At 43.5% G+C, this 20,648-nt stretch overlaps 1 protein-coding gene across 1 annotated transcript in view; it reads left to right on the forward strand.

The window, feature by feature from the left end:
- The first annotated feature begins 346 nt into the window (after positions 1-346).
- The window catches only part of PLS3 (plastin 3), a 139,530-nt gene continuing 119,228 nt past the window's right edge, over positions 347-20,648 (forward strand). The window contains exon 1 of the mRNA XM_040323670.1: positions 347-491. The gene's annotated coding sequence lies outside the window, so the exon portion shown is untranslated. The remainder of the gene's footprint in view (positions 492-20,648) is intronic.

Here is a 20,648-nt window from a genome sequence, read left to right on the forward strand (position 1 = left end):
GGGTTCCTACACCCATGGGCTCAGGCTGTGTACAGTGCAGGGATAACTCCTCAGGAATGATGGGAGGATTTCGGGGGGCAGCCTGCTGCTTGTGTGGGTGGGCTGTGCACTGCTCCCCCCTCTATCTATCATTGTGATGGGAGCAGGGCACATGTGCAGTGTCCAGGTTGGAGTTAAGACAGCCCTGCACACAAGCAACCTCCACCCTGGGAGGCTACAGTGTCCTGCCCAATCAGCGACAGGCTGACGGCAGATGGACAGCACTAGGGACCAATGAGAAGAGCGGTGTGGCTGAGATAGCAGGGTGGCCGCAGCCAGTGTGTGGAGGAGCAGAGGGCGGGGCTGTGGAGTGCTGCTGTGTCTGGCCGGGCTGCGCTCACTTGTGTGGGTTGAGCTGGCAGAGGGGAAGGAAGGTGACGGCGGAGGAGAGAGGTGCTGGCTGCCTCTGGATACCCGACAACGAGCTGCGCCGGCGGGAGGACTAACTTTGTGTAAGTGGCACTTGTCCTCTATGACTTCTATGTCCCAGGCCGGACCTTCTCCTGCACACAGCATGATTAGTCATTATTCCTGGCAGCCCATCCCCGGGGATGCTTCTCCCTCTGGGCTCTGCTCTCACCTGCATTCCCTGCCCCTCCATAGCTGTGTGTGATCTGCTCAGGACTATTCACAAGTAATAGGAGTTTTCTGTCTCTTGGTGGCTCTTCCCTAGTCTATAATGTGCAGTAACCTATAGCAACCAGTCAGTGAGCTATAATAATGTGCGTAACCTATAGCAACCAGTCAGTGAGCTATAATAATGTGTGTAACCTATAGCAACCAGTCAGTGAGCTATAATAATGTGCGTAACCTATAGCAACCAGTCAGTGAGCTATAATAATGTGCGTAACCTATAGCAACCAGTCAGTGAGCTATAATAATGTGCGTAACCTATAGCAACCAGTCAGTGAGCTATAATAATGTGTGTAACCTATAGCAACCAGTCAGTGAGCTATAATAATGTGTGTAACCTATAGCAACCAGTCAGTGAGCTATAATAATGTGTGTAACCTATAGCAACCAGTCAGTGAGCTATAATAATGTGTGTAACCTATAGCAACCAGTCGGTGAGCTATAATAATGTGCAGAAACCTATAGCAACCAGTCAGTGAGCTATAATAATGTGTGTAACCTATAGCAACCAGTCAGTGAGCTATAATGTGTGTAACCTATAGCAACCAGTCGGTGAGCTATAATAATGTGCAGAAACCTATAGCAACCAGTCAGTGAGCTATAATAATGTGCAGAAACCTATAGCAACCAGTCAGTGAGCTATAATGTGTGTAACCTATAGCAACCAGTCGGTGAGCTATAATAATGTGCAGAAACCTATAACAACCAGTCAGTGAGCTATAATGTGCGTAACCTATAGCAACCAGTCAGTGAGCTATAATGTGCGTAACCTATAGCAACCAGTCAGTGAGCTATAATAATGTGCAGAAACCTATAGCAACCAGTCAGTGAGCTATAATAATGTGCAGAAACCTATAGCAACCAGTCAGTGAGCTATAATAATGTGCAGAAACCTATAGCAACCAGTCAGTGAGCTATAATAATGTGCAGAAACCTATAGCAACCAGTCAGTGAGCTATAATAATGTGCAGAAACCTATAGCAACCAGTCAGTGAGCTATAATAATGTGCAGAAACCTATAGCAACCAACACAGGTGTGTGCAGCCTTTGGCATTAGGGTGTGCACCCCAAAGCTCAAACACTCTACCGATCACTCACAATGTTCATTCAGAAAGGGAAGGGGCCGGTAAATGGCATATTTACTGGCCCCTTCACCCACTCATCCTAAAACATCCACAGCAACAACCGGTGGGAGAGGGGGGAAAGCCGGTGCTGTAGGGGGAAGGAGAGCCAGGTCAGTAGGGAGAATCTGTTCTGCACAGGGTGATTAGGGTGTGCCTGGGCACATCTGGCACACCCTGTGCGCACGCCTATGGCAACCAGAGTGGTAGTAATGTACAGTAACTTCTAGAAACCAACCAGTGAGCTGTAACGATGCGCAGTAACCTCTAGCAACCAATTAGTGAGTGGTAATGTACAGTAACCTCTAGCAACCAATTAGTGAGTGGTAATAATGTACAGTAACGTTTAGCAACCAATCAGGGAGTGGTAATGTACAGTAACTTCTAGAAACCAACCAGTGAGCTGTAATGATGTACTGTAACCTCTAGCAACCAGTGAGTGGTTATGTACAGTAACCTCTAGCAACCTGTGAGTGGTAATAATGTACAGTAACCTCTAGCAACCAATCTCAATTGCTGCAGTAAACTGTTTTTTAATCTAGTTGCTATTGATTGTATGTCTGAGCACTGCTGCTGATTAAATGGGCTGTTATGGGGTTATTGAGATTACCTATAGTGATCCATTGCTGTTTTAAGTGATGAAAGAACATTTGGCATGCTGACTCCTTTCTGATTTGTTCCAGGTGGTTGTGGCTTATTTTTATGTAAGGTTATTAAATATTTTGTTGGGGCTCGCTGGTAAACACAAGTTGTGTTCTTGTCCTACCAGTCAGCCTGTGTTGTATTTTTAGATGATGCTGTGTGTCTCCACCGCACTTCAATGTACTTCTTCTGTAAAGCTGTGCAGAGAAGTGAGTGCTACAGCCCATAGCAGGCCATCTAGAGATTTTTTTATTTTTTGTGTCCCGTACAAGTGATTTTCATTTACTTCCTGCTCCTGTAGGTGCCAAAGGAAGTTGTGTCTAAAGTTGGCCATACACTTTTTATGTTTTGTTCCTTCAGCCCAGCGTCTCTCAATTTCTCTGTCCTAATGATGTGGATGGACAAATCTCCAATGCTGGCTATGGTATTCTGATAGCTGGCACCCACGGCTGTCAGAATACCAAAAAAAAATCGTCTGCATCCGATTGGATGCCGCCAATGTTGGCTCGAGAATTTTGGCTCCTTCAATTCTGTAGGATGAAGGCCGTTAGGGTGCCAGCATGGCCACCACAACTCAAATTCCAGCCGGGTTCGGCTTTGATCTAACTTTATACTCTCTGGGTTGGGTGCCATTGAAATGAATGGGCTGCGACTTGTCATGCAACTTTGTCCAAAGCATGAGTAGTCACATAAGTGTGAATGGAGCCTGAATCTTCCAAGAGGGGAATACAGGCAGCTGTAAAAACTGACGGGGGTGCTAACCTTTACTCCAACAGTAGTGGGCAGCTGAGAGTTCTAGTCTTGGTGCTGTCAATGACTAAGGCTCAGTTCACACCACTGGGATTTGATTTTTGATGCAAATTTTAGTGTGGTCATGTAGTATGACTTTGACTTTGGATGTGGTTTGCATATTCCGTGGAGCCAAATCACACCAAAGGAACCTTTTCCAAAATCGCACTCATGTGAACAGCCACCATTGAAAACAATGTGCTTTCCCTTGTCATGCGATTCTCAAGTTGCATCAGTGATAGTGCTAGTGTGAGCAAAGTCTGTACAAGGTTTTTAACTGGTGTATCTAAAGCTTGTCGCATAGTAAATTCATACAGTTTGTCCCCTTTCACACTGGTTTGCTTCAAAGCTGCCAGTAAAACGCTGATCTATTTTGAGGCGTTTGCAGTGCGTTAGCACATGTGACCCCAAAACTGAACCAAAAACACTGGTGTATTGAGGCACTTCCCATTCATTTCAATTGAGAGGGGCGTTTTGTTTTTTTTCTTTTGGTGTTTTGTTTAAAATCAATGCAGTACTTACCGTTTTAGAGATAGATGTTCTCCGCCGCTTTCGGGTATGGGCTGCGGGACTGGGCATTCCTATTTGATTGACAACCTTCCGACCGTCGCATACAGCGCGTCACCAGTTTCCGAAAGTAGCCGAACTTTGGTGCGCAGGTGCCGTATAGAGCCGCACCGACGTTCGGCAACTCATGACGCGCTGTATGCGACCGTCGGAAGGCTGTCCATCAAATATGAACGCCCAGTCCCGAAGACCATACCCGGAAGCGACGAAGAACATATATTCACTAAAACGGTAAGTACTGCATTGATTTAAAAAAAAAACACCCGATTCTGCCTCCAGTAATTAGCCTCAATCTAATGTTAATTTTTTTTTTGGGTGAACCCCCGCTTTAAGTGATTTTCTGTCTCTTTTCTAGTGCAAAAGCGCTTGAAAAACTCCTGTGTTTCTCTGGGGATGGGCTGTAGTCAGTAGCTCTTTGTTGTGTTTTTTACTTTTCCCCTTAGTCTACACGGGCTCTCTTTTTGCTGATCAGACTTTATTTTTTTATTTTTTCCCATTTATGAAGCAATCGGAATCACGCTGGAAACTCTTACTAAAGCTCCCTTTGTCTGTGTGATCCTGATATGGAGGACACATGACTTTGCTTTACATGCTCCTGGTGTTTGTCAGAGGAACGTATTGAGATGCAGCTGTATTGCCAGTCAAAGATTAATCAAATCCAAATGTCTGCTTTCTGCCAGTAACAGGAAACCAGTCGGGACGCACACATCGAGGTAACGCCATTATCAGCAGTTGAGCTAATGCTGCCCTTGAAGCGAGTCGTGATGTACATTTACTGCGACAAACGTACCTCCAAGGTATATCGCACGCGCAGAGAAAATGTGGAAGAAGGAGATTGTCCGCGTCTCCAGAAGTTGTCTATGAAAATTCCCAACTCTAGGAAGGAACAACAAAAAAAACTGATTTGTAGTGAATCAAGTTTTAAAAAAAAAAAAGTTAGTAAATGGTACAATACAGGTTACCACACTAATATGCAGGACTTATAGTTGTAATACATTGGCGTTAAAACATCCTATTTAAAATTATGGATTGTCTTTCATCTAATATCTTTTTGAATATAAATGAGCCTTTTTTTTTTTTTTTTCCTTTTATATCTTAAGAGTTTGCCACTCAAATATTTTAGGTATAGGGGAAGCCCCCCCCCCCCCTGTTGACTTTGATACTCCGGCATTGAGATCTCCTGCCATTGTTGTTGACTCTGCTCACTTGGGAGCTTTTGACGTCCCTGCCCACCTATCAGAGGAGGACTGGCAACCTTTTGCCTGAAGGATAAATACAACCAGGTGGCCTTTTCATGCTGGGTATAGGTTCCCATCTTTGAGCATCAGCTTTCTTTGCATCCCTAGGCATTTGGTCACATGACATCTTCGAGACGTAAAGATTTTGGTGCTGGAAGACTTTCTTTTCCTAAAAACTTGGAGAGAAGATATGGATGGATATGCACACCAAAAAAACCTTAAGGTAGCCTTTTAATGGTAAAGGAAAGAAGGCACTACAAAAAACAGCAAGCAGTGGGGTATATACCTGACGCGTTTTGCACTGGAGTTCAGTGCTTAGTCATAGCTATGCACTGAACCCCAGTGCGAAACGCGTCAGCTATATAGCCTAGCAGGCTGGAAGGGAAAAGAGAACTAGTTTTGCCTATGGCAGTCTGTGAATGTGTGGAATGTGAAGGACACCACACCTTTTTTTCTTTCTAAATGATTCATTTGATGTCACAGGCAGCAAAATATCCAAACGTATCGATCTCTAAGGGATGTCTTGAATGTCAAGTTGGCTTTAATGTAAATGATTATTGGAAGGCTACCTACTTGTGCATAGCTAGAGATTACTGCCCGGTAAAGTGACATGAAGCAACTAGAGGAGTGCAGAGCAGGCTGAAAATACGAGCTACTGATCATGATTTTTGCTTTTAAAAAAAAAAAGGGAGGTTTTGGGTTTTGGTTTGTGATTGAGGTTTATTTTTGGCAGAGGGACAAGTGTCAGTTTGTATTTATGGTTTGAGTCTTTTATTTTAGGTGTGCTTTAAATAAAACCTGAAACGAAAAAAAACCTTCCCTTCTAAAATGGAAGATTTTGATCCTCTGCAGTCCCGTTGCTGTGGTTTATTGTATGGGCATTAATGTGCAGTACTTCTCACGTGAACATGCATTATTTTGAATGGGCTGCTAAAGCACGGTGACGAGCCAGAAACCAAAAAACCGGACCTGCAGCATTATTTTTACACCACAATCTGCAGCACAGGACTCGACAAATCGCAGGTCACAAATGGTGACTAGAAATTGCGTTCTGGCGCCTGGGCTTTTGTCGGCCTATTCACTGTTGCAGGGATGATCAATTTGTATCGCCTGACACATGCAGTTCCAGGTGCCGGGCAGGCATATCCCCCCCCCCCTACATTTAGCCCTGCTGTGGGCAAGCAGCAGGGCTCACTTGTCGGGCAGAAGTATTCAGGCAGCTCTGCTGCCGCCTATTTGCTTCCTCGCACACATGGGTAAAGTGCCCTCCCCGACTAGGTATCCCAGTCTCTGCTTGCCCATCTGTGGGCCCGGGACTGGCATAGCGAGTGCCGCAGGGTAGTATGTCACTTCTGCGTACCCACTGATGATTTCCTCATCCAGCATGGAACAAACGTAAACGCATGCTTTGTGGCGCCTACACATCAAAAACGTTGATTGTGATAAACGTTGCATATTGCCGGGCATGCACAAACTAGCTCATACTAAATTTTTTTTTTTTTTTTTTTTTTTTTAAAGCTGGCTCCTAGATTTAAAGCACATTTGTCAAGCCCTGTCGCTGCATGTGCAAAGATCATTCAGGGCTCTTTCACATGTGCGGTCCACCCGACGGACTCCACTTTGCTCAGGGGAGGGATCGATCTGCTGAGCAGGTGGATGACAGGTCAGTCTCCGCTCACTGTGCAGGGACAGACCTGTCGGAGCCCTGCTCTTCCCCATGGGGAGATTGGCTGAAAACGGACCCCCTGTCCATTTTTGTCATCCGATCCTCCCCAGGGATCTCCAAACTACAGCCCATCCAACTATTGCGTAACTACACATCCCATGAGGCATTGTATAACTTTGACATTCACAGATATGACTAGGCATGATGGGAATTGTAGTTCCTGAACTGGAGGGCCATAGTTTGCAGACCCCTGCTCCAGATGGATGGAAAATATGGTCTCCATCTGTCTGAAATTCACGGATTGGATATTGATGTAGGTCAGTGGATATGTCACCGCTGGCATCCTCTGCCCTATAGGAGTGTCCGATCAGGTCTGCCTGAAAAACTGACATGCGGACCTCATCGGAAAGCTTGTGTGAAAGGGGCCATAATATGCACTTGTTCTGCAGATTCCAATGCCTAGGCATGTGGTCATGTGATTTCAGCTGATGTTTGAGAACTGGGCTTCAGGCAGAGCTCTGGGCCTGCAGATTAGGTCATTGCTTCTATCTGAGTTATTTGTGTGCATATATTTGGCTGCCTTCCTAAAAAGGATACAAATATGCCTCCAGTTTTGATCTTTGTTAGTTTTACTTGGATACATAGTACATACTTGTCTGCTTAGTTTTTTTTTTTCATTAAGATTGTACATTTCTAGGTCTTATTTGCAAACTAATACCGGTACTATTAAGTTTTATTTTTTATTTAATATAACCCTGCTCAAAATAAACAAAAAAGCAAATGTAAATATTTTCAAAAGCTAACACTGCAACAAATGTAAAGAAACAAAACAAAAAATGCATAAAAAGTATCTAAACAGGGGAGAATGAAGAAAGCCTAAATTACTTAGTAGGGTGATTTCACACTGCCCCGCTAAAACGCAGCTAACCTCTTCTCTTTTTTTTTTTTTTTTTTTTTTTTTGTGCGGTTTAGCTACATTTTCCTATTATGTCCTGTGGGTTACACAGGCTTTGCTGAGGCAGCAGGAACCATTCACTTATCTTGCTGTCAATCAAAGCCAGTGATGAGGGAGCAGACGAGGGGCCTAGCCCCACTGTCTGTGTCAATAGACACAGGGAGGCTCGGGAGTGGGCCTGCATGAGTGCCCCCATAGGAAGTGGATTCCTATGGGGCACTCAGCGGGGGGAGAGCCAGAAGCGCCACTGGGGGACTTGAGAGGAGGAGGTTCAGGGTCCCTCTGTGCAATCCCATCCACTGCACAGAGCAGGGATGTATAAATTATGTTCTCAAATGCTTGCCTTGAAAAAGTCCTTGCATAGATGACTTGACAAAGACATTGTTATCCTCCTGGGAGGAAGTATCACAGTGTATTACTAGAGTGGCACAGGTACCAGTTCCATTGGATCCCCTAGTATACTTGTTAGGGGCCATTGACCCTAGAGAGTATACAAAAGGAAAGTACTATATGGTAACAAGACTGTTGTATTTGGCAAGAAAACTCATTGCACGTTATTGGATGGCCCCGGGGGTCCCCACAGGGAAGCAATGGATTGCATATGTCAACTCCCTGTTGGGTAGAGAACACCTGGCCTACAAACGAAGGAAAGCAGAGGGTAAATTTGAGGAGATTTGGTATTCCTGGTTGAGAGATACGAGTGTCGCACCACCAAAACTGGTGATGGATAGATTCTCTATGTAGAGTGCAGAGGACAGGGTGGGTGGGGCGGGGGGGATTGGGTGGGATATAAAAATAGACGTACATTGGAACATTATAGGAATGTAAAAATTTTGAATAATGTATGTCAATTGAAATGCAACGGATGCCGATTAGGCATATCTATGTATGAAATAAGAAAATAAAAAATAAAAATAAAGTGGATTAAAAAGACATTGTTATCATTTACCCCCCAGTAGCAAATCGGTCACCCTTTAATGCTTACAGTGCAGTATTGATGGATGAAGGGCTGAACCTGAATGCTATAGGCAATGAAATAAATGAGACCACCCCCCCCCCCCCCAAGGTTCTATAAGTTTGTTCTTTCAGTTCGGTTAAACTGTAACTGCAGCAATAACCTTTGCTCTGTCCACTAATGCTGCAGAGTTTAACCACTTAAGGACCAGCCCATGTACATATACGTCCACAATATGGCACGTACAGGCACATGGGCGTATGGGTACGTCCTCGCCTATTAGCGGGTGGGGGGTCCGATCGGGACCCCCCCCCGCTACATGCGGCGGTCGGGTCCGCTCGGGGAGCGATCCGGGACCACGGCGCGGCTATTTGTTTATAGCCGCTCCGTCGCGATCGCTCCCCGGAGCTGAAGAACGAGGAGAGCCGTGTGTAAACACGGCTTCCCCGTCCTTCACTATGGCGGCGCATCGATCGCGTCATTCCCTTTATAGGGAAGACACGATCGATGACGTCATTCCTACAGCCACACCCCCAAACAGTTGTAAACACATACTAGGTGCACCCTAACTCCTACAGCGCCACCTGTGGTTAACTCCCAAACTGCAACTGTCATTTTCACAATAAAGAATGCAATTTAAATGCATTTTTTGCTGTGAAAATGACAATGGTCCCAAAAATGTGTCAAAATTGTCCGAAGTGTCCGCCATAATGTCGCAGTCACGAAAAAAATTGCTGATCGCCGCCATTAGTAGTAAAAAAAAAATAAAAAATAAAAATGCAATAAAACTATCCCCTATTTTGTAAACACTATAAATTTTGCGCAAACCAATCGATAAACGCTTATTGCGATTTTTTTTTACTAAAAATAGGTAGAAGAATACGTATCGGCCTAAACTGAGGAAAAAAAATGTTTTTATATATGTTTTTGGGGGATATTTATTACAGCAAAAAGTAAAAAATATTGCTTTTTTTTCAAAATTGTCGCTCTATTTTTGTTTATAGCGCAAAAACTAAAAACCGCAGATGTGATCAAATACCACCAAAAGAAAGCTCTATTTGTGGGGAAAAAAGGACGCCAATTTTGTTTGGGAGCCACGTCGCACGACCGCGCAATTGTCTGTTAAAGCGACGCAGTCCCGAACTGTAAAAACACCTTGGGTCTTTAGGCTGCATATTGGTCCGGGGCTTAAGTGGTTAATATGAAGCCTAGGTTCTGCTACACTTGATACTTCAAACTACTCAGTATCAGATGTAGGTCCTTTATTTTTGGGTTTAAAAGGGGACACTTGGCACATGTTTGCTGCAGCACTTCTACTTGTTCCCATCTGGATCCCTGTAGTGAGCAGTGACGTAGGAATTGTAAAAGAGGAATATCAGGCGTGCTTAGTAGTGTGAACCATAAGCTGTAGATGTCAGAACAACTCATTGAAATCAGTTAGTGGTGGTTGTAGTATTAAAATGGGAGTAAACACCCTTGGTTAACTTTTACCTATAGGTAAGCCTTATGTCACGTACACACGATCCGAAAATCGGACGACAGATCGTCCGACTTTTTCCATTTACTAGTCGCAAGTGGAAATTGTATAGGTTACTAAAGTAGGAAAATTCTCGTACGACAGAAAAAAAAAAATCGGAAGTGATGTCATGTGTTGTAATGTAATGTATTTTCGGACGACAACTGTACTGACCAAACGAAAATCGTACGATCTGGTATTGCTCGGCCCTGCCCCCCCCCCCCCCCACACCCTTACTGGATTTGACTGACAGCAGCAGGGACCAATGGCTGCTGTTGTGCCAAGCCCGTGAATGCAGGAAGAGAACAAGGATGCATTAAGGTAAAAAAACCTTCTGGAATTACAACCTCTTTAAAGAAGTTCTAAACCCTCCTGTTTTTTTTTTTCACCTTAAAGCGGGGGTTCACCCCAAAAAATTTTTTTTACATTACATTCAGCCGAGTTGTCCTAATGACAATCGGCTGTTTTTTTTTTTTTTTTTTATCCCTGTACATACCGTATTTTCACTGCCGCTTCCGGGTATGTCTTCTGCGGGACTGGGCATTCCTAATTGATTGACAGCCTTCTGACCGTCACATACTGCGCGTCACGAGTTGCCGAAAGAAGCCGAACGTCGGTGCGCAGGCGCCGTATAGAGCCGACTCGCAGTCCGGCTTCTTTCGGCAACTCGTGACGTGCAGTATGTGACGGTCGGAAGGCTGTCAATCAATTAGGAACGCCCAGTCCCGCAGAAGACCTACCCGGAAGCCGCGGTGAAAATACGGTATGTACGGGGATAGAATAAAAAAACAGCCGATTGTCATTATGACAACTCGGCTGAATGTAATGTTAAAAATTTTTTTGGGGATGAACCCCCCGGCTTTAATGTATCCTATGCAGATCGTGTTCCTCCGCCAGCCTGGAAAATGAAAGCAGAAGTCGCAGACTGATTATCGAAATCTCTCTGTTCTCTCCTATCAGCAGGTTCCTTGTTCTGCAGCACCACTGACTAGTTGTGCTGACCCCCCAACCGCCCCCCCCCCCCCTACAAATCTGAGTTTGGCTGTAAAGACTGCAGGAGGTTGATATCATGCATGGTTCGAATCTCGACCGGTTAAGCAGGAACTGGGTAAGTTTCAAACTGACAATGGGCAGGTTGGGTATGACCAGCCTGCCAGATTCCCTTGAGACTATCACTAGCGGCTTCTAAGGCCGCTAGCGATAATTGCTGTGTTTTTTGAGAAAAAAAAAATTCAACTTTAAATATAATCACTGGCAGGGACGTCCTCTCGCTGGGAGAAAACAATTGCTGATTGCTCTGTCAACACTGCATGTGCTAATGGGGGAATCATGCAAATTTCAATGTGTATGGCCAGCCCAAGTCAAATTCTTACACTACTTGCATTTAAATAATACGTTTAATGGTAATGCTGCATTATTTCGTGACTTGTTATATCTTCCTGGTAGTTTATTTTATAAGGTGTGCTGCCAGATAATGCCCGTGGCTGATTAGGGCTATACACGTCTGCCGCTAGTCACACGTAATTTCTCTCGTGTATCGATTATCTGCCGCTGGGGGCAGATGGGCAATCCTGGGATGTTGGAGGTCTAGGTTCAGGGGCCCCACAGCAATGGACTGGCTTTGAAATTGTACCTGAAACCTTCGTGTTGTGGACAATGCTAATGTTGGCTTCATCTATTCCACACGGAGAATACATGCTACAATTTTTTAAGTTGTGCTTGTCGTAAGCCATGTGTAAGCTGCCATTAATGGCATTTTTTTTAAAAAGTTCTCATTATTTACAATACTTTGAGCCACAGTTTGATGCAAGTATGCAGGAATTCTGACTTTGCTTGTTACAGGTTTGTGGCTCAAAGCAATAGACAGTTGGCTCCAGTATTTCTCCCATGACCGGTTTCATTGAAGAAAGTTGTGTGTTGTCAAACGTGTGCGACCTTCTTTATAGTGTGGCTGGATGAGATGACAACCATCATACTGACACAGAATGCACGCTGTTCACGACTCCTGCTATATACTTCACATGGCAGCATTGTTATCGCTAGTAAGGGTTCCAGTCAAATACTATAATGTTGGTGAAATTGTTTAATTCTCCAACATCGTTAATCAGACAGCCAAAGCACCTGCAGCAGTCTGAGTACCTGAACCGATCTGATAAAATGCAATCACTGGTCAACCCAAAATGTTCCACCTGGCTTCTTTAAGGCTGCATTCACAGCTGAGCGTTTTGAGTCGCCGCAATTCTGCCCACAATTTTTGAAAATGCGCTTCTAAAATGCCAAATCGCACAAGGCAAATTTTAGATGCCATTTATTTTAATGTTTCCTAAAAATGTGGTGTGGGTCTGCCGTGGTTGTCTCGCGAAGCTGGCCTTCGAAAGAAGCTCCTGGTCCTTTTTTGGGCGGCAAGCTTCACGCATCGTGCTTTTGGCACTACTGCAGCACAATATATCATTGCAGAACCGAACTGCGTTTTTAGGTGACGTTAAAATGGATGGAATCTGAAATTTGCGTTAAGCAATTTTGTCATTTTAGCAGAACGTTTTGTAATTGCGGGCAGAACAGTGGCGGTTCTGCTTGTAATTCAGAACGCCCAGGTGTGAATGCAACCTAAAGTTGGCCAAGCCATGTTGTGCTGATTGGGCCACCCACAACTCAGTCATTAAGGTTCCAACCATCTATAGCCAGTGTAAAGAGTGTGGTTCTCAGGTTTTTTGTTCTGATAGCTAAATGGAGCCATAGGAGAGGGAAGAAAAGGGGTATGAACACTAGAAATGTGAGTATTAAAGATTTTCTCCAGGAAAATAAAAAATCTTCCCTTGCAGTGGGACTGCCCCTGCACTGCAAGGATCTATTGCTGCTTTAGGCCTAGAGTACCGGAAAATGCGCTTTTGTATAACCCAATTTATTTGCATCCCCCCAGCAGCCGGTGCTCCTTTTTTTTTATGCTCTAGCGATGGACTGTCCCTTGACATCCTCGCATCCAAAGCAGGGCAATGGGCCCTGCTTTGTACTTGTTAAGGCCTGATTCATACCTATGCAGGTTGCAGTTTTCATATTGCAGGTGCATTTTTGCATTTTTTAATACACGCTTTTGATCCAATGAAGTCTATGGAACCAAAAACCATAAAAAGGTCTCTGGCCCTTTCCATAAACTGCTCAGATGTGAGCTACATCCATAGGAAAAAAATGTTAAATGGACTGTGGTGCTTTCTGCAAAACTGAAAATGCACTAAAAAAATAAATGCATTGGTGTGAACCAGGCCTTGACATAATACCTGCAACGGCTAGTGTGTTGAGAAGAGGATTGGGTTAGGAAATGTGCTTCCTCCCCCCCCCCCCCCCCCCCCCAGTACCCTGGACCTAAACTACCATTTAACCCTTGTTTGGTTTCCTGGGAATTTAGCTTCAAATGTAATCTTTTACTTTGTCCTTCCTGGACGCATGTCAGTAGCCATCACTTTGAGAGTGTGTGATTAGCCAAATTCCTGATTCCAAAGGAAAGGAAACACACAGCCCTAGAGGACGGTATATAGGCGTTTTTAAAGGTATATTATGGAGGCATTTTGTGAGTTCTGGTTTTTATGTAAAATATCCGATCTATCAGTGGCCAACGTGCTCTGAATTTGAGTCTTTACTAGGTACTATTGGGTAAATACTTGGCATTGCCAATATCTGTAATGGAAATGGCACGCTTTTTTTGTTCAAGATTTCGTACTTATCTAATTTGAAAATTGATGTCAGCAGATGGTGTGTTAAAATGGTAAACAACCATAAACACATGTGTGATGTTAAAATCACTTTTAAATGCAGCAGCGATTGAGCATGATGATGCATTTAATGTCGATCATTGCTCTGTTTTGACAGCTGTCTTTAAGGGCATCAGAGGTTTCCACAGGTTGAATGTATTCAAAAGCTAAACAGGGTTGTGGATGAGCTATTGGCAGGAAAAATGCGCAGTTCAGCAATTGAGTTGTAAGGCCTTTTTTGAGGTACAATAATCCCCCCCACACACACACACACACACACATTTCTTATGTGTATTGGGGAAAGGGAAAACTGATGAAACTTTCCCTTGTAAAAGGGTCTATCGTAAATTTGCGTTTCTCTATAATGACCAATTACTATTCAGTTTTCCTATTCCTATGAAAGGTGCTCTGATGGATAAAGCCCACTGAGCCAAACTGTTATGAAACTGCAGTTTCTGGCACAGTAATGTCAGTCTGACAACAAATAGAAGCAATTTTAACAGATCAAATCCACATTGGAAAAAAAATAAAATAAAAATTGCAATAGTTCCCAACTTTTTACTGGCACATAGAGAAGTTGGCATACCATACTGCATAGTATTGGTAATGCAACATATGCTGTATATTGAACTGTGTGTGTGTGTACAGTTAAATCTCATAAAATGTGAATATCATCAAAGTTTATTTCAGTAATTCAATTCAAAAAGTGAAACTTGTATATTTTATATAGATGCATTACACACAGATAAAGTTCAAGCATTTTTCTTTGATGATTATGGCAGCTAGTGACAACCAAAAACTCATTATCTCAGAAAATTGGATTATTATGCAAGACCAATAAAAGAATAATTTTTAATACAGAAATGTTGGCTTACTGGAAAGCATGTCCATGCATGGATTACTGCATCAATGTGGTGATGGTGGCATGAAGGTGATCAGCCTGTGGCACTGCTGAGTTATGGAAGTCCATTTTTTTTTTTTTTTTTTTGATGGTAGCCTTCAGCTCATCTGCAGGGGCGTCGTTGGGCCCGGGCTTAGGGGGCTGGACCCGAATGGGTCCCCGTAAAGCCCTGATTCACGGGCATTTAGCTGTCCATTGTTAGCCGCGAGCACTGGGACCGTTCTGATACCGAGTGCCGCCACTCCGATTGTGGCCGAGTGCGATAGCAGGTCCCGCCTTCTGGAGCCTGCAACGCCTATGATGGACGTCAGACTGATCCAATGCTGGGACCACGGGACGCGTGGCGTCCATCGTAGGCGCTGCAAGCGGCAGAAGGCGGGAATTACAATACCGCCGCGCCACATCACTGAGATGATCCCCACTCGGAGCTCTGGCGGGCGGCTCTCGGATGGATTGGGAGAGATCAGGCCAGCGGAGGAGCGATCGGGTGATGGCAAGGTAAAAAGGCAACTAGGTCCAACAGGCAGCAAAGTAAATGCAAAGTCAGGTGTGTGTATGTAGGTCAGGTAGGTGTGTGTCAGGTAGGTGGTGTCAGTGGGTCAGGTAGGTGAGTTTAGTGTTCAAAATCGATGGGCAATGGTAAGCCAGACCGCAACCAGCAAGTGAGCTTACCCCCCACTGCCCAGCCAAAAAAACACACGTCATGACCATCCCGGATCCAAAATCGCCCCAGTGTGGGCAGGTGCCAGGTCCTGCTGGAAAATGAATTCCACATCTCCATAAAGCTGGTCAGCAGAGGGAAGCATGAAGTGCTCTAGAATTTCCTGGTAGAGGGCTGCGCTGACATTAGACTTGATAAAACAAAGTAGACCAACACCAGCAGATGACATGGCTCCCCAAATCCTCACTGACTGTGAAAACTTCATACTGGACCCCATGCAGCTTGGTTTCTGTGCCTCTCCAGACCCTGGTACCTGATTACCAAATGAAATGCTACATTTTCCAGTTAGTGATTTTGTGTTCAGCGTCACCTTAAAGCCGAGTTTCACTCAGAAGTGGAACTTCCGCTTAAAGCACTCCTCGCCCCCTTACATGCCACATTTGGCAATAATATTTTTGGGTACATTTGTTTTTGACAGGTAACCACCTCCCACTTCCTGCTCTGGTCACATAGGTGGCAATGCCTCCTCTCCCCCTCCATCTCTGCAATCTTCTGGGACATGTCACAGAAGATTGCCTGGCCACTAAGAGCGCAGCGCGACTCGCGCATTGTGCACCTGGCTGTAAAGCCACAAGCTGTCGCAGCTGGGTGCCCACATTTTGCAATGCCAGCACAGGGGAGAGAAGCAAGATTTGGGTGCCCGCATTGATGGACCGTGAGTGTTTATTAAAAGTCGGCAGATACTTTTTGTTGCTGTGGACTTTTAATAGACTTGCAAACGACTGGAACTCCGCTTTAAATGCTCGCTCCTGTGTGATGTGAAGTTGATTGACGATTTAAATCTACCAAAAAAGTTTTTACATTTTGGACCATTATGTGTTATGCTCCACATTTAAAGTATTTAGATATGACTTGTGAAATTCTTTATGATGTTGGTACCATAATTCTGAGCAAGGAATAATGATCCTCATAGTGCTGCACTGTAAAGGAGGGTTACGTAATCCATGTGGAATGTGTTGAACGGGAGCTAGGCTTCCTGTCTGAGGAAGGGAACAAGTCTGTTGGCTACATTGTGTATGTTGAACTTTAAAGTGGAAACTTTCAAGCTTTACATGTGCTACTTAATTTCAGTTTGACAATATTGTACTTAGGCAGAGGTCTGCAGTCTAAATGATTTGGTGAATAGAACAGTGGTTTTTGGTATCGGGCTGCATGATTTAGAAGAAAATGTCCCGCAGTTCTAGGCCTGCTGCAGGAAATAAAGCTTGCCTGTGATTTGGTTGGGTCATGCTGGGGGGGGCTTTCCCCCACCTCCATACACCCCTGAAGCTTCCTCGACTTCAAAGTAAACTGGTCACCCAAAAGCTAACAAAGTTTACAGCACCACAAAGGGGTCTATTTCTAATATGCTTTCACACAAGAACATTCACCAAGATAAACCTATTCTGCAATTGGGGAAAATGCATGAAAACGTTTGTCAATAGACCCCCCCCAAACGTGTTCCTGCCCCCAGTACCTCAACTAATAAGGAGTCATTTTATTTAATTGTAAAATGTTGGTGGAGGATCAGAGTTGTGCGTTTTTAGTGAAGCTAAGGATTCTGGAACATCTATGCCTGGGTTTGGGGTCTCTTGTATGCATTGAAAAGTGGGCTATAATCTATAGGGTGCCACATTGTGCTGCCAGCTTTGCTATTTGATTAAGGTGTACGTTTATTAACTGCATTAACCAAATTCCACTGCAATGCAAGAATTATCTAAAAGTGGGAACATTCTGAACTAACAGGTATTTCTTCTATGTCCTTCAACTATTTTGGTGATGATTCCCCAATGGAGTTCAATCAGATTTTAAGGGTAATATTTAAAGTTTAACTAAAGGCAAAACTTTTTTAGTTTTGAGTAGAGATGGCTTAGAACACCTGTCCATATGTATTTCTGTCTGTGCACCCATTAGGGAGATTCAACCTCTTTTTGTCTGTTTCCTATTATTGAAAGTGAAAGTAACAGGAAATCTGACATTTTGGATTGTCCCCTGAAAAGTAATAGTGAAAATCTTCCAATGGGACACTAGTTCTGGTCACCTGAGGGTCCCTAAGGAATGCCTCTGCAGGGATTTCCTTTTACTTCCTGTTTGGCTATGGGACAGGAAGTGAAGGGAAAGCTCCTCAATGGGACACAGATGGTGACAATAAATCTGACGGGTTATAACACTCCCTTACGCTATAGGGGGAAAAAAGTTTTGCCATTAGTTCTACTTTAAGATAAAAAAAAAATATGTTATCTCTGATTTATTACTTTAACCACAACTACAAAAGATGATCTCATCACCTATTTGTATATGGAAAAAAAACTATTTGACAAGAAACCAATGTGAAATTCCCCCTTGAAAATAAACTATAGTGTTATTTTCGAGGGGGGATATCTATCTATCTATCTATCTATCTATCTATCTATCTATCTATCTATCTATCTATCTATCTATCTATCTATCTATCTATCTATCTATCTATCTATCTATCTATCTATCTATCTCTATCGGCACACATGTTACTTATATGTCAGCAACAAACATAGGATAGGTGGTTTAACCCTTACCCACCCCCATTTGCCATGGTCGGGGTTTTCCTTTAAAGTCCCATTCAACTCTATGGGAAATACATGTTACTTCATAACTTCCAAACGGCTGTAGATATTTCGATAACACTTGGTCACATGTTACTTATATGTCCACTTAAACGATAGGATAGTTAATTTATCACTTAACTACCCCCATTTGTGAGGGTCGGGGTTTTTGTTTAAAGTCCCATGCAAATCAATGGGAAATGTATGTTCCCACATAACTTCTGTACGCCTGGAGATATTTCAATAATACCTGGTACACATATTACTTATATGCCAAATAAAAATATGACAGTTAAATTAACCCTTACCTACACCCTTATATAAAAGATGGGTATATTTATATTACTATGATTTTCCTCCCCAAAAGGTTAAGATAGGAAGACCGGGCAACGCCGGGTATTCAGCTAGTGTGTGTGTGTGTGTGTGTGTGTGTGTGTGTGTGTGTGTGTGTGTATATATATATATATATATAATGTATATGTATATTATAATATTTCGTTCGTAAGTCATTTTATCCGGAGGATTAGAGCGGAAGTAAACCCATCCATAAAACTGTTTCATTTCCGGTACGTGCCAGAAATGCAACACTCCCATTGGTTGTGCTCTCAACCAAACTGTCAAACCATCCAATGGCTGGTGTCATAACTGATCACATGTGCAGTTGTAGATTAAACAGAGGCAAAGATGGCAGCTTCCTTGGCTGAAAACTATAGGAGGGTTTACTTGCGCTTTAAGTGAATCCTTTTCCTATTGCACCTAGCGCATCTCGACCCAGCGACTTATTATTTTTTATCTTTCCATGAGTGTTTCAGCTGTCTGAGACTCTCTCCCTCCTCATTGACTGAGACAGCAGTGGGAGTCAATGAGGAGAGAGGGGGTGGGGCCGAGCCTCTGAATGGACACACAGAGCAGCAAGCTCGGCTTGGGTGCCTCCATAGCAAGCTGTTTTCCGTGGGGGCACTCGGGAGGAAGGGACTAGGAGTGCCAGCTATGGACCTACAAAGAGGATTTTGGCTGCTCTGTGCAAAACCACTAGAGAGAGATGGGCAGCACAGTGGTGTAGTGGATAGCACCTAGCAGCAAACGGGATCACTGGTTTGAATCCCAACCACACCATCTGCCTGGGGTTTGCATGTTCTCCCTGTGCCTGCGTGTGTTTTTTTTTTTTTTTTTTTTTTTTTTCTGGGTACTTCGGTTTCCTCCCACACTCTAAAGACATGCTGGTAGGTTAATCTGATCCGGTCTAAATTGCCCCTAGTATATGTGTGTTTGGGACCTTAGATTGTAAGCTCCTTGAGGATAGGGACTCAAGGAGTATATGTAAAAGCCCTGCGTAAATTGACGGCGCTATATAAGTACCTGAAATAAATAATTTAAATGGAAGGGTAAGCCTTATATAGATATATATGCAGCTCGCTGCCAAGGGGAGCAGATTGATGATTGTCCCAGTTGGATGCATTCCCTAAGATTCTCATATACCCCAAGGGTCACCCGGGGCTTCATATATGAATCCCTGAAAATTAATGCACAAAGAAAAGCACTGTTGTACAAAAAATTCTATTCTCCAAAGACAAGAATACATTTAATATTCAGGTATAAAAGGTTTGTAATAAAATCTGGGTGCATTGAGGCTTTGAAGATTTGTGAGCTTGTTCTAAGCATTTGATGGGTTGAATATGAACAGAATTCTTTGTGTTCACTCGTGAACAACCTTGTTCCTCTAAGTGAGTGTGTGCGTCTTTACAACTTCTACATGATCAGATTTCAGTATGGTGTTTGATTACCACAGTTGCTGCATTCCTGCAATTTCCAACCAACTAACTGCTTTCTTTAGTCTGGAGACTACCTTTTTCTGCATCCTAGATTGAAATCTCAGCCTCTGCTAATGGATGGAAAATGAATTGGATTAAAAAAAAAAAGAAACTCCATTTATAAAAAACACACTTTCTGTAATGTACTGGGTACAAAGAGCTTTTTTTTCTGAATAAATGAACCTCTCAAACTTCATGGTTGAACTTGGTGGTTATGGGTGGTAGAGTGTATGTTGCAGCTGTTGTATGTTACATATAGTGCAGAGGTTGTATTTGTGATGGATTATCACACCTCTGCTTCCCAGCTGTTGCTGAACTAAAGCTGCAATAAACTTTGCATAGAAAAGGTAACAGCTGACAAAAATGTTGGCTGTGCATGTCTGGAGACGGTTGTAAGCATTATTGTATGTAGTTGGACAGTGTATGCAGTGTTTAAAGGGGGACGGGGAAAAGCAGAAATTATCAAAAATACTACAGTCCCTGACAAAAGTCTTGTCGCTTGTGTACAAATTGACCTGAAGTGCCGCTAAAATATATTTCTAATCAAGATTTTGTTACAAGAAATGGGTCATTTTAATCCCAACAGCTTTTGTAATAATGTTTCAGTGCAAAACGAAACTGACAAAAGGTATTGAGTCAATTTTTGCCTAGACATAAGTGTTGTCGCCTTGTTATATGAGCTTCACCTGTGACTAATAATGGATCAATTAGGTCTCCCCAGTACACTAGACCTTCTCAACTGCAACTAGACCTCTGCAAACATGCCTAAGATTCACCCGGAGACTAA

This window comes from Rana temporaria, chromosome 9, assembly GCF_905171775.1.
Source record: "Rana temporaria chromosome 9, aRanTem1.1, whole genome shotgun sequence".
NCBI classification, from domain to species: Eukaryota; Metazoa; Chordata; class Amphibia; order Anura; family Ranidae; genus Rana; species Rana temporaria.